At 33.4% G+C, this 14,602-nt stretch overlaps 2 long non-coding RNA genes across 2 annotated transcripts; both read left to right on the top strand.

Moving 5' to 3' along the window:
• Nucleotides 1–456: 456 nt before the first annotated feature.
• Nucleotides 457–1,050, top strand: LOC112904311. The gene is made up of 3 exons (XR_003231010.1): nt 457–574; nt 696–819; nt 934–1,050. It is a non-coding gene; the product is annotated as an uncharacterized LOC112904311 (long non-coding RNA).
• A 4,360-nt stretch (nt 1,051–5,410) lies between these two features.
• LOC112904310 lies at nt 5,411–9,875 on the top strand. Its single transcript, XR_003231009.1, has 19 exons — nt 5,411–5,528; nt 5,650–5,773; nt 5,896–6,019; nt 6,142–6,265; nt 6,388–6,511; nt 6,634–6,757; nt 6,880–7,003; nt 7,126–7,249; nt 7,372–7,495; nt 7,618–7,741; nt 7,864–7,987; nt 8,110–8,233; nt 8,356–8,479; nt 8,602–8,725; nt 8,848–8,971; nt 9,094–9,217; nt 9,340–9,463; nt 9,586–9,709; nt 9,832–9,875. It is a non-coding gene; the product is annotated as an uncharacterized LOC112904310 (long non-coding RNA).
• Nucleotides 9,876–14,602: the final 4,727 nt, after the last annotated feature.

Here is a 14,602-nt window from a genome sequence, read left to right as displayed (position 1 = left end):
TATTGGTCGATTTAGCAACAACTATTAAGACCCCATTTGCAAAGAATCGCCTCAGCCTGTCGATGGTTGCTACTTAGAACAATAGGTGAGTCGTTGACTTGTACATTACCGTTCTTTTACTGTCTTTGGGTCATTTTTTTATTCAACATATAAAAAATCGTGGAAATGCAGAACTATTAATTTCTGTTTTCTTATTTTGTATTTCAGTTAAGTGGCGTATGTTTGCAAAAGATTCTCATTGGTTGATTCACCAACAATAATTAAGGGGGTGGAAGTACCCTATTTGCAAGGACTGCCTCACTTCGTCGATTGTTGCTACTTAAAGCAACAGGTGAGTCCTTGACTTGTACTTTAACGTACTTTTACTGACTTTGGGTCTTTTTTTTTAACTTAAAAAAAATAATTTAAATGCAAAAGTATTAATTTCTGTTTTCTTTTTTTGTGTTTCAGTTAAGTGGCGTCTGTTTGCAAAAGATTCTCATTGGTTGATTCACCAAAAACAATTAAGGGGGTGAAAGTACCCCATTTGCAAGGATCACTTCAGCTCGTCGATTGTTGCTGCTTAGAACAATAGGTGAGTCCTTGACTTGTACTTTAACGTACTTTTACTGTCTTTGGGTCTCTTTTTATTCAACTTAAAGAAAATCATGTAAATGCAAAAATATTAATTTCTGTTCTTTTTCTTTGTGTTTCAGTTAAGTGGCGTCTGTTTGCAAAAGATTCTCGTTAGCTGATTCACCAACAACAAATAAAGGGGTGAAAGTACCCCATTTGCAAGGATCGCTTGAGCTCGTCGATTGTTGCTGCTTAGAACAATAGGTGAGTCCTTGACTCTTACATTAATGTCATTTTACTGTCTTTTTTTCTTATTCAACTTAAAATAAATCTTGTAAATGTAAGAATATTAACTTGAGTTCTTTTTTTGTATTTCAGCGAAGTGACCCCTATACGAAACTTTCTCGTTGGTCGAGTTAGCAAGTATAATTAAGGAGATGAAAATACCCCATTTGCTAAGGGTCGTCTCGTTTCGTCGATTGTTACTGCTTAGAACAATAGGTGCGTTATTGATTTTTACATTAACATCCTTTTACTATCTTTGAATATTTATTTATAACTTAAAAAAAGGTTAGTTAATATTGTAATAATACTAATTTCTGTTTTCTTTTTTCTATTACAGTTAAGTGACGTCTGTTTGCAAAAGTTTGTGATTGGTCGATTTAATAACAATTATTAAGGTGATGTAAAAAACCCATTTGCAAAGGATCAGCTCACCTCGTCTTGCTTCTGCATAGAACAACAGGTGAGTTTTTGACTGTTGCTTTTCAGGTATTATTTGCGGTTTTGAACTTTTTTTGGAATAAATTAAAACAAAAGTAACGTTATCACCAATTTATGTTTAGCCAAACTAGACAATACTTTTCATCATATGTTACTATTATTAATAGTACCTAAAGCAATAGAATTTTAGTACACTTGGGTACTCTTGATAACAATATTGTTAAATTTGACTTAAGTAAATTGGTGATAACATCATTGTTGTTCTAATTTTTTCTAATTATACTGATGTGCTTCATAATAAATGCAGCTTAATTTGAATCAGAAATAAGACTTATCATTTACTTATAGATAGGTTTGGTTTACGTCAGTAGTTAAAATTTATCTGCAATTTGTAACTTCTAAAAGGGGCGCTAAGTTCAGAGGGTGCAGTTATGTTGACAATTTGTGACTTGTACAACATGTGTGTATGATGGCTTGCATATATCCATTTAAAATTGTAATAAATAAATAGATCCTTAAAAGGGAAGATGAATACACCTAAATTGACGCTAATAATACATTTTTCAAATTGGAGGAAAAGGGATTGAAAAAGTGTGAAATACAGCAATAGTGAAAATACATTAGCAACAATATAAACTGAAATTAGAGTCGTAGATGATAGTAACAACGCCTTCACTAAAACACTCAGTAGTCAAATATAGATGAGTTGTTGTCTGGGCTGATGAGCCGTGGTCTGTTGGGTTGTTTTCCCGACGTTTCATTCACAACTGTGGTGGACATTTTTTGAAGGCGTTGTTACTATCATCTACAAATGTAATTTGAGTTTATATTGTTGCTAATGTATTTTCACTATTGTTGTATTTCACACTTTTTCAATCCTTTTCCTTCAATTTGAAAAATGTATTGTTAACGCTAATTTAGGTGCATTCATCTTCCCTTTTAAGCATCTAATCAAATATGTATAATTTTATTACAATTTTAAATGTAAATATGCAACCCATCATACACACTTGTTATACACGTAGCTAACCGAACGAATTTCAACTAACCTGACTAAACTTTTAATTCATTCTTTGTATTAATATTATTGTTAAGTTGATACCGATTTTAGTTTTTATGCAAACTATATATTCAATCCTCATCAATTTTGTACATTTTTTTGTAGTTTTGAATAATGAATTGCAATTTTTTAATTGGTAAAGTGAGAATAAGGGAATTACCTTTTAATGTTTTAACAAGAGTTTGTTTGCATTCTACAAATGTTAAACTCTTGTTAAAACATTAAAAAACAATTATAATTTATTTTCAGTTTGCTTATTATTGTTTAACTTGCAAGTCAATGTTCGAAACTGTTGGAAAATTTATAAAATTATTGTTTAATACGTCGTCTGCATAAAAAGGGGAGGTATTTACTAAACTAAAGCCAGTAACAATTTAACAATAATTTAAATACAAACAAAGAATGGATCAACTATTTCAAGTGAGATTGATCGAAATTCGTTCGGTATATTATTTATATACAACATGTGTGCATGATGGGTTGCATACCTCCAATTAAAATTGTGTATCTTTTTAAACTGTTTCTTTAATTAGATACTAGTGTGGACGCACTAAAAACTATTTTGATTTAAATACAAAGTACCTTAAACTATTATCTGTAGTAAAGAGGGAATTGGGGCCAAACTGTAATTGGTTATTTAGTAATTTTATTTGTTAATATGACTTTCTGAATTTTTACGAATTCAAAGAGGACTAGTATCTTGCACCGTAGCAGGATATAGCAATTTAATGTTATTTTTTTTTGCAAGAATGGTTATTTGTTATATGTAAGGAGATTTCAATGTACGTATTCAATTTAATAAATAAATTCAGTGAGCATGCTTCTGGACTCTCTTCACATTTAATAAATAACAACCACTTTTGTAATAAAAATGACATTAAATTGTTACGCCAGCTGCCTGGGGGCAAAATATTAGACCTCTTTGAAATGTTACTAATTCAGAAAGTCATATCAACAAACAACAAAATTATTAAACGCCAAGTGCAATTTGTTCCCAGCCCCTTCATAGACTCTAATTAAATCAAAATTATTTTTAGATATTGTAGTAAGCTCGCACTCTTACTGATGCTCCACGAAGGCGATATGTGCATAGAATAAATAAATAAAAACATTGTAAAACATTTTCAAGTGTTTGTTTGCACCTATTCTTGTGGTTAGTCTATATATATGTTTCACCATGAACTATAGGCGAATTATATTTTATTGATGTGCCGATATAAATTGAAATAGTCTTTACTTTAAACGCATCTACAGATCGTGGAAATCTATCTATTACTATTCGTTTTGAAACAAATTGCGATCTTATCTTCTTATCTACAATTTGTAACTGTTGATGCTCTGCAAGGGGTTTGCACCCTGACATTTACATTAGTTCAGAATTAAATTTGGTTAACTAATTAAAATTAGTTAGAATCAAATATAAATCAAATTGCAATTGAAAGTTCCGGAAAGGGCGCAAGGTACGGGGAGTATAAGCAAACATTAGTAAAATTATTAAAGACATAAAAAGTCGTATGAAGTTGTGTAAACTTTTTGTGAAATTATTGATGCTATTTTTTAGATAAGTAACTATTAGAAATAGCTATTTCAAGCATTCTGTTAAGTGTTTTTAGTTTTGTTTAACTTTTTAAATTTATACATTTTGCCCTTTGACGCCACCTCGTGGTGTTTTATAACATCTACTCTTACATTAATGTCATTTTACTGTCTTTTTTTCTTATTCAACTTAAAATAAATCTTGTAAATGTAAGAATATTAACTTGAGTNGTTTTTATTTTAAATTTATTGCGGATGTTGCGCCATTTTTCATCGATTTTGATTGGTCGGTTTGACAGTGACGTAAATTTGTTAAAGTGTTGTTTATTTCGTTAATAATCGTACAATATGGACAAAACTTCGTTAACACTGTTTTTATTAGTTTATTTTTCGATTTTTTACTTAAAATTGTTAAAATTCGCTTTATTCTAGCATTTCAATAAATTGGCGTCTGTTTGCAAGTTTCTCATTGGTCGATTTAATAATAACCAAAAATGGGTATAAATACCCCTTCCACGAAAATCGTGTCATTTCGTCGGGGTACCTTGCAGCAACAACAGGTAAATTTTTTACTTTTGTTCTAATTAATTAGATATTATTTCCAGTAAATAGCTAAACTTAAACTTTTTCTTTAGACGATATGTTTATTTGGTTTAAATATCCATAATTTGCCTTTAATTTATTAAATTAAAAAGTAATCGAAATTTTGCGAGTTTCAACAATGATTGTATTGCAGGTTACATACATATCATTTAATATGTCAAAGAATTCTTATTAAAAACTTTCTAGATTTACCAAAGTTATCCAAATTAATTATGTTTTGGAGTAACGATCAAGATAATTTATCTAACTTGATTTAAATAACAATTATAAGAAAATTGTCTGAATTGTCTTTTTATGGTAATGGTGAAAATGTATCTGTTGAAGACTTTGTGACTTTCAATATTCTTCTTTAAATTACATTTGAATTAAAAGTAGTTTCTTCCATTGAGTTTTATGATAAGTTCTTTTTATTCAAAAGTATTAATTGTGTTTTCTTTTGTGTATTTCAGTTAAGTGACGACGTTTGCAAAAGTTTCTTATTGGTCGATTTAGCAACAACTATTAAGACCCCATTTGCAAAGAATCGCCTCAGCCTGTCGATGGTTGCTACTTAGAACAATAGGTGAGTCGTTGACTTGTACATTACCGTTCTTTTACTGTCTTTGGGTCATTTTTTTATTCAACATATAAAAAATCGTGGAAATGCAGAACTATTAATTTCTGTTTTCTTATTTTGTATTTCAGTTAAGTGGCGTATGTTTGCAAAAGATTCTCATTGGTTGATTCACCAACAATAATTAAGGGGGTGGAAGTACCCTATTTGCAAGGACTGCCTCACTTCGTCGATTGTTGCTACTTAAAGCAACAGGTGAGTCCTTGACTTGTACTTTAACGTACTTTTACTGACTTTGGGTCTTTTTTTTTAACTTAAAAAAAATAATTTAAATGCAAAAGTATTAATTTCTGTTTTCTTTTTTTGTGTTTCAGTTAAGTGGCGTCTGTTTGCAAAAGATTCTCATTGGTTGATTCACCAAAAACAATTAAGGGGGTGAAAGTACCCCATTTGCAAGGATCACTTCAGCTCGTCGATTGTTGCTGCTTAGAACAATAGGTGAGTCCTTGACTTGTACTTTAACGTACTTTTACTGTCTTTGGGTCTCTTTTTATTCAACTTAAAGAAAATCATGTAAATGCAAAAATATTAATTTCTGTTCTTTTTCTTTGTGTTTCAGTTAAGTGGCGTCTGTTTGCAAAAGATTCTCATTGGTTGATTCACCAAAAACAATTAAAGGGGTGAAAGTACCCCATTTGCAAGGATCGCCTGAGCTCGTCGATTGTTGCTGCTTAGAACAATAGGTGAGTCCTTGACTTGTACTTTAACGTACTTTTACTGACTTTGGGTCTTTTTTTATTCAATTTAAAAAAAAATCATGTAAATGCAAAAATATTAATTTCTGTTCTTTTTCTTTGTGTTTCAGTTAAGTGGCGTCTGTTTGCAAAAGATTCTCATTGGTTGATTCACCAAAAACAATTAAAGGGGTGAAAGTACCCCATTTGCAAGGATCGCCTGAGCTCGTCGATTGTTGCTGCTTAGAACAATAGGTGAGTCCTTGACTTGTACTTTAACGTACTTTTACTGACTTTGGGTCTTTTTTTATTCAATTTAAAAAAAAATCATGTAAATGCAAAAATATTAATTTCTGTTCTTTTTCTTTGTGTTTCAGTTAAGTGGCGTCTGTTTGCAAAAGATTCTCATTGGTTGATTCACCAAAAACAATTAAAGGGGTGAAAGTACCCCATTTGCAAGGATCGCCTGAGCTCGTCGATTGTTGCTGCTTAGAACAATAGGTGAGTCCTTGACTTGTACTTTAACGTACTTTTACTGACTTTGGGTCTTTTTTTATTCAATTTAAAAAAAAATCATGTAAATGCAAAAATATTAATTTCTGTTCTTTTTCTTTGTGTTTCAGTTAAGTGGCGTCTGTTTGCAAAAGATTCTCATTGGTTGATTCACCAAAAACAATTAAAGGGGTGAAAGTACCCCATTTGCAAGGATCGCCTGAGCTCGTCGATTGTTGCTGCTTAGAACAATAGGTGAGTCCTTGACTTGTACTTTAACGTACTTTTACTGACTTTGGGTCTTTTTTTATTCAATTTAAAAAAAAATCATGTAAATGCAAAAATATTAATTTCTGTTCTTTTTCTTTGTGTTTCAGTTAAGTGGCGTCTGTTTGCAAAAGATTCTCATTGGTTGATTCACCAAAAACAATTAAAGGGGTGAAAGTACCCCATTTGCAAGGATCGCCTGAGCTCGTCGATTGTTGCTGCTTAGAACAATAGGTGAGTCCTTGACTTGTACTTTAACGTACTTTTACTGACTTTGGGTCTTTTTTTATTCAATTTAAAAAAAAATCATGTAAATGCAAAAATATTAATTTCTGTTCTTTTTCTTTGTGTTTCAGTTAAGTGGCGTCTGTTTGCAAAAGATTCTCATTGGTTGATTCACCAAAAACAATTAAAGGGGTGAAAGTACCCCATTTGCAAGGATCGCCTGAGCTCGTCGATTGTTGCTGCTTAGAACAATAGGTGAGTCCTTGACTTGTACTTTAACGTACTTTTACTGACTTTGGGTCTTTTTTTATTCAATTTAAAAAAAAATCATGTAAATGCAAAAATATTAATTTCTGTTCTTTTTCTTTGTGTTTCAGTTAAGTGGCGTCTGTTTGCAAAAGATTCTCATTGGTTGATTCACCAAAAACAATTAAAGGGGTGAAAGTACCCCATTTGCAAGGATCGCCTGAGCTCGTCGATTGTTGCTGCTTAGAACAATAGGTGAGTCCTTGACTTGTACTTTAACGTACTTTTACTGACTTTGGGTCTTTTTTTATTCAATTTAAAAAAAAATCATGTAAATGCAAAAATATTAATTTCTGTTCTTTTTCTTTGTGTTTCAGTTAAGTGGCGTCTGTTTGCAAAAGATTCTCATTGGTTGATTCACCAAAAACAATTAAAGGGGTGAAAGTACCCCATTTGCAAGGATCGCCTGAGCTCGTCGATTGTTGCTGCTTAGAACAATAGGTGAGTCCTTGACTTGTACTTTAACGTACTTTTACTGACTTTGGGTCTTTTTTTATTCAATTTAAAAAAAAATCATGTAAATGCAAAAATATTAATTTCTGTTCTTTTTCTTTGTGTTTCAGTTAAGTGGCGTCTGTTTGCAAAAGATTCTCATTGGTTGATTCACCAAAAACAATTAAAGGGGTGAAAGTACCCCATTTGCAAGGATCGCCTGAGCTCGTCGATTGTTGCTGCTTAGAACAATAGGTGAGTCCTTGACTTGTACTTTAACGTACTTTTACTGACTTTGGGTCTTTTTTTATTCAATTTAAAAAAAAATCATGTAAATGCAAAAATATTAATTTCTGTTCTTTTTCTTTGTGTTTCAGTTAAGTGGCGTCTGTTTGCAAAAGATTCTCATTGGTTGATTCACCAAAAACAATTAAAGGGGTGAAAGTACCCCATTTGCAAGGATCGCCTGAGCTCGTCGATTGTTGCTGCTTAGAACAATAGGTGAGTCCTTGACTTGTACTTTAACGTACTTTTACTGACTTTGGGTCTTTTTTTATTCAATTTAAAAAAAAATCATGTAAATGCAAAAATATTAATTTCTGTTCTTTTTCTTTGTGTTTCAGTTAAGTGGCGTCTGTTTGCAAAAGATTCTCATTGGTTGATTCACCAAAAACAATTAAAGGGGTGAAAGTACCCCATTTGCAAGGATCGCCTGAGCTCGTCGATTGTTGCTGCTTAGAACAATAGGTGAGTCCTTGACTTGTACTTTAACGTACTTTTACTGACTTTGGGTCTTTTTTTATTCAATTTAAAAAAAAATCATGTAAATGCAAAAATATTAATTTCTGTTCTTTTTCTTTGTGTTTCAGTTAAGTGGCGTCTGTTTGCAAAAGATTCTCATTGGTTGATTCACCAAAAACAATTAAAGGGGTGAAAGTACCCCATTTGCAAGGATCGCCTGAGCTCGTCGATTGTTGCTGCTTAGAACAATAGGTGAGTCCTTGACTTGTACTTTAACGTACTTTTACTGACTTTGGGTCTTTTTTTATTCAATTTAAAAAAAAATCATGTAAATGCAAAAATATTAATTTCTGTTCTTTTTCTTTGTGTTTCAGTTAAGTGGCGTCTGTTTGCAAAAGATTCTCATTGGTTGATTCACCAAAAACAATTAAAGGGGTGAAAGTACCCCATTTGCAAGGATCGCCTGAGCTCGTCGATTGTTGCTGCTTAGAACAATAGGTGAGTCCTTGACTTGTACTTTAACGTACTTTTACTGACTTTGGGTCTTTTTTTATTCAATTTAAAAAAAAATCATGTAAATGCAAAAATATTAATTTCTGTTCTTTTTCTTTGTGTTTCAGTTAAGTGGCGTCTGTTTGCAAAAGATTCTCATTGGTTGATTCACCAAAAACAATTAAAGGGGTGAAAGTACCCCATTTGCAAGGATCGCCTGAGCTCGTCGATTGTTGCTGCTTAGAACAATAGGTGAGTCCTTGACTTGTACTTTAACGTACTTTTACTGACTTTGGGTCTTTTTTTATTCAATTTAAAAAAAAATCATGTAAATGCAAAAATATTAATTTCTGTTCTTTTTCTTTGTGTTTCAGTTAAGTGGCGTCTGTTTGCAAAAGATTCTCATTGGTTGATTCACCAAAAACAATTAAAGGGGTGAAAGTACCCCATTTGCAAGGATCGCCTGAGCTCGTCGATTGTTGCTGCTTAGAACAATAGGTGAGTCCTTGACTTGTACTTTAACGTACTTTTACTGACTTTGGGTCTTTTTTTATTCAATTTAAAAAAAAATCATGTAAATGCAAAAATATTAATTTCTGTTCTTTTTCTTTGTGTTTCAGTTAAGTGGCGTCTGTTTGCAAAAGATTCTCATTGGTTGATTCACCAAAAACAATTAAAGGGGTGAAAGTACCCCATTTGCAAGGATCGCCTGAGCTCGTCGATTGTTGCTGCTTAGAACAATAGGTGAGTCCTTGACTTGTACTTTAACGTACTTTTACTGACTTTGGGTCTTTTTTTATTCAATTTAAAAAAAAATCATGTAAATGCAAAAATATTAATTTCTGTTCTTTTTCTTTGTGTTTCAGTTAAGTGGCGTCTGTTTGCAAAAGATTCTCATTGGTTGATTCACCAAAAACAATTAAAGGGGTGAAAGTACCCCATTTGCAAGGATCGCCTGAGCTCGTCGATTGTTGCTGCTTAGAACAATAGGTGAGTCCTTGACTTGTACTTTAACGTACTTTTACTGACTTTGGGTCTTTTTTTATTCAATTTAAAAAAAAATCATGTAAATGCAAAAATATTAATTTCTGTTCTTTTTCTTTGTGTTTCAGTTAAGTGGCGTCTGTTTGCAAAAGATTCTCATTGGTTGATTCACCAAAANAAATATTATCGTCTGAACTCATCGGTTGAGAATAAACAATTCCATCGATTGTAGTATAATTGCCATTTTATAATGTTTTATCATTATCAATATTTTCTGTTCTGACTGTTGCTATTCTCTGAAATGTAAATATTGAACATCATTTTCATAATAATCAGCTACTGATTAAAATATTTTTCATTCTGAAAGAAAAAACTTTTATGTGCACCCCTACTCATAACTACTCTGATCGATGCATGGCCAACGACTGTTGACAATTTCACCTGCAGCCTGCCCTGCCCTGCCTATTTCGACCATGCGACTCCTACGGTCGCAGTTAGAACTGAGCATTCTACTGCGACACCAAATCGCCCTGATGTGGCCTTCTGTGGATCTGTATTCTTTGGTATTATGACATACTGTAAAGATGAGGCTACTCGTCGATAGAGGTCGCCCGGTGACGCGTTCCCTATTTAAAATATTACAAATTCTTCAAAGGACAAGGAATATATACAGGGTGTCTCTTGACACTAATTTGATAAAGCATTGAAATCGAAAATTCTACATAATAACATTAAAAATACAGATAAACAAAACAACAAAATTGCTTTTAATGTTCGTATAAACAGTTGGTGAAATTAAAAGTATTTTTGTTGTTTCATTTATTTAAACGCCAATCAACGTAATTGTTACTGGTTAAATTAGAGAGAGCACAAACATGAAAAGGACAATGCAGCCTGGTCTTTGCAATGACGACATTTGGTTTATGGCAGTTATGGTAACAGTCAATCAATTTAAATGGATTAAGGGATTGAAAAAACCAAAAAATACCAATTTTTCCATAACAATTATTTTGACATTGGTATAGCCCGTCCAAATTTGGACGAATGGTGTCGTTGTCGACTAACTTACGTTTTAACCTTGGCGTTTTTTCATACCGTAGCCATGGTAAGTCAGTCGACAACGGCACCATTCGTCCAAATTTGAACGGGTTATACCAGTGCCATAATAATTTTAAGGAAAAATTGGTATTTTTTGGCTTTTTAATCCCTTAATCCATATTAAATGGATTGACTGTACCATAACTGCCATAAACCAAAAGTCGTCATTGCAAAGACCAGTGGCTACATTGTCCTTTTCATGTTTGTGTTCTCTCTAATTTTTGGACTAGATTTGCACAAATAATGATAAAATTATTTAATGGTTGGGTAATTCCACTCCTGTTTCCTGTTGGTATACGCATTTAAAATGGTCATTATCACTTTCTGAATCGTTTTCCTGTATTTTATTACTCGAAAGGCTTGTCTGATTTCAATTGAAATTATTACTTCACGAACTTTAAATCTGTTATTGACCACACGGTATTTAGTTAGCAGGGACGACCGCTATTTTGATAATTTTAAACTTGACGATACGGAACAATAGTTCTGCTAGACCAATATTGAAAACCATTCTTCGATCATGTGTGTTAGGTAATGGTATTGCCTGAAGGTAGCGCCTAATTACAGAGTTGGTTCGTTAATTGAATATTATCAGAGAGCGGTGTCCGCAGGGCTCTACCGTTAATAATTTTCAGAATGGTCAGAGACAATCGGCTCAACAAGCGTAGGGGTCGTGCGTGCGTGAAAATTGTATCTCTGTCAAGGGTAATAATCTACTCTGTTTGCGGTCAGGGCATTAGGGCTTTTTTGCGTATGAGAACCACCTCTGTTTCCCCACTGCTGCCCCAATGGATAAATTGTGTTATCTGATGGAATGGGGGGGTTTATAAAGGCGAATAATAATTTATTTCAGTAAAATAAAAGCAAACACTTGGAAGTTTCGCCATTTACTTTAACTGTTTGCATCTGTAAATTATCGTACAACATTAAAGTAGTTTCTCATTTTCAATTTTTAGCGGTCTTTATCTCACCAGTCTTCATCCTGTAGGTTTCGATCTCCTTTTTTTCTTTGTGAGGGTATTCACCGAAGTAATATAACAATACCATTTTAAGTTTTCTAATTCAATGATGTCAACTATAGTTGTCGGTATATTTATTATATCGCGGACTTCCTTGTTTCTTACCTTATTCATTAATCAGAGTTTCCAAAAATCCATCTCCGCTTCCAACAGTCTTTTCTTCAGTTGTTCGGTTCCCAAATTCCCACACCTCAACCCCATAGGTCATGATCGAAATTTTATTTATGGTCTAATCTATATAATCCATAATACTCCATGAAACTGTTGATTCATCCCTGAAAATACTTAAATTGAACCTAGGTTCATATACTTCTCTACCTTCATCATCTATCTGCTCTGCAGAGTGTCTTGTTAAGGGAAATATTTTCGAACCAAGTAGTGCTTCGAACTTTTTTGGCATCATCTTTTACTAGAATTTTTAACTTTACTGAAGCTTTTCCGTGAATAGGGGTGTTGGCCTTACGTCACAATCACCAACCTGAAGGGCTAGATTATTTTTTTAAGACTTATTTCCTTTAGACTGAACGTCTTTCGGGACCTTAGAGATCCTCCCTAGTACAACAGGTTCTTCCGCTTTTAAGGACCATTGGATATACTTCTGTAACCGTTGACCCATTTGCACCTGTAACCCTAAGCAGGGTGCTATCAGCTGGGCTAACTGTACCCTGTGTTTTTACTAGGTTGTTACTCCTCCCTTTCTCATACCTTATATGACGGGACTCCAAGTTTAGGACTGGCATAGCGGAGTTAAAAAAATGCCCTTTTAATGCACCTTTTTCGAATGTAGAATTGTTCGAGCTGTACATTTTAGCTAATACAGCTGGTGCAATTTGATATTTTGGAAAGGTATTTAGTGGGCATTGTTTTAACTTATCAGAAGTCGAAAAAAAAATTATAAATTCGCGTTGCTATCTACGTCTTACTAAAAATGTTTTTATGTTTACCTTTGGAACATTTACAAGGTGTCTTTTATTGATACCATAACCGGCTCGTTAATCACATAGATCGAGTTGGGAGCTTCGGGGCTCCGGTAGCACCGAACATGAGGAAGACCCGGTATGGTAATATGTAACCAGATCTTATCTTGTTCGTATCTCCGAACCCACGCAGCCAACACACCTGAAACGGCGGACGTTATAGGTATACCTTTCGCTTAAAACCCTGAAGGTTCTCAAACGTACACTCCTGGCCGTTGTACCACTGGCAACAGATCATATTGTAAAAGATCTGATATACAGTAACGTTAGTTAAAAATGGACCTCAAAATCAGGATGCACTCATACAGGTATATATCAACTCATGGCCAAGTTCGTGGGACAAAACAGAATTTTATTGTTTTTCTTTCCTGCATTGCGCATTAAAGAATGACTGTTTTTAACCCCTAATTGACATTATTGGATAATTCGTTTTCCGGCTCACTGATTCCACAAATGTCATCCCCGTTTAGCCAGACCGTTATTCAACAGTACCTACTTCCTCAGGTTTTTTAAAAATTCGAATTGTTTGGCCTGAATCAAGCGATTTTTTCTACTCTATTCATTTTTAATTAGCGTTACTGTACTTTATCTACTTGCTACCTACAGCAACAAATTGCGGCTTCCGATGGTGAGGCTGCCGGTGAGATAACGTCTACGCCAGGAAAAACGAAACCGTGTACGCAATTAGTGTTGCCGCGTAACAAATTAAATTTATAGGTCCTTCCGACGTATGTATTTTTTAAAAGTTCTCGGACTTATTTCGACAATTAATTAAACCGCCACACCGAAGTCGCGCTCAAATGGAATGTCGTCCGGCTAGGTCCTGCGTTAGATGAATGATTCTCTCTTATTCATTTTTTCTAGCTTCGAAACTTACTGGCAAATGTATCAAATAAATCAATTAATAAGGGTTATACAAACAGTTTGACGTATAAACCCACTTTCCTATATTACTATATAATAATACTGGAGATTCAGTTAGCCGTTAAAAAAAAGGTCGAAAATTACATTTTTCGGTTAAAGACTGCAGAGAAAACGACAGAAGTAATACGAAATGCCGTAAAGGTTAAAAGACATTAAGGGGTTTAGCAAATGAAAACCTCAAAAAGTCCCTTCTATCTTACAATCAAATAGTGTGCATCTATCTTTGCTAATAATACAATATTCTGGAACTTTAGTTGACCTTTAAAACGTCTAATAAAAGGGTGCGTTATACTATGCATTATGTCTGTAGCGCTTTTTAATTAATTCTAATTAATTGATTAATTATTCGGTGTCCTTTCCTTTATAATCGCTCCCTTTAATCGAATGCTTGATTCATGATCAGTGAACGTCAACAACGAGATCACTGATCACTCTCAAATTTCAGTGTGATTGACTGATTTGTTTTGTTTTAGGTCTTTTTATTTTAGTTCAATTCAAGTTTGTTATGTATTGGAATCGTTAAGGTGTCCTTTAATAAAATTTTTGCGAGAAGTGTATATAATATATGATAAATAATGATGAAATTGTATGGTTAATGGTTCTGCTTCCAACTCGCTTGATATGATATCTACCCAACCCTATTCATCGTGGAGAGGATGAGGACCCTGGACATCCGACGCTGGACAGATAAAGGTTTCGGTGAACCCTACTAAGGTCTAGCCGACGCCTAAAAGTAAGTCACTAACGAATATTGTTTCAAATAGACCTGAGTGACAAGTTTTTTATATTTCCATTTCTATTTATATATTTGATTTTTTGATTTTTATTATTTTGGGGCTAATTTGATTTTTGTGCCCAATAAGGTAAGTTACAAACTGTAA

This window comes from Agrilus planipennis, unplaced genomic scaffold (assembly GCF_000699045.2).
Source record: "Agrilus planipennis isolate EAB-ADULT unplaced genomic scaffold, Apla_2.0 scaffold128, whole genome shotgun sequence".
NCBI lineage: Eukaryota > Metazoa > Arthropoda > Insecta > Coleoptera > Buprestidae > Agrilus > Agrilus planipennis.
Note: the sequence above shows the minus strand (reverse complement) of the source record. Positions and strands in the feature narration are given on the sequence as shown.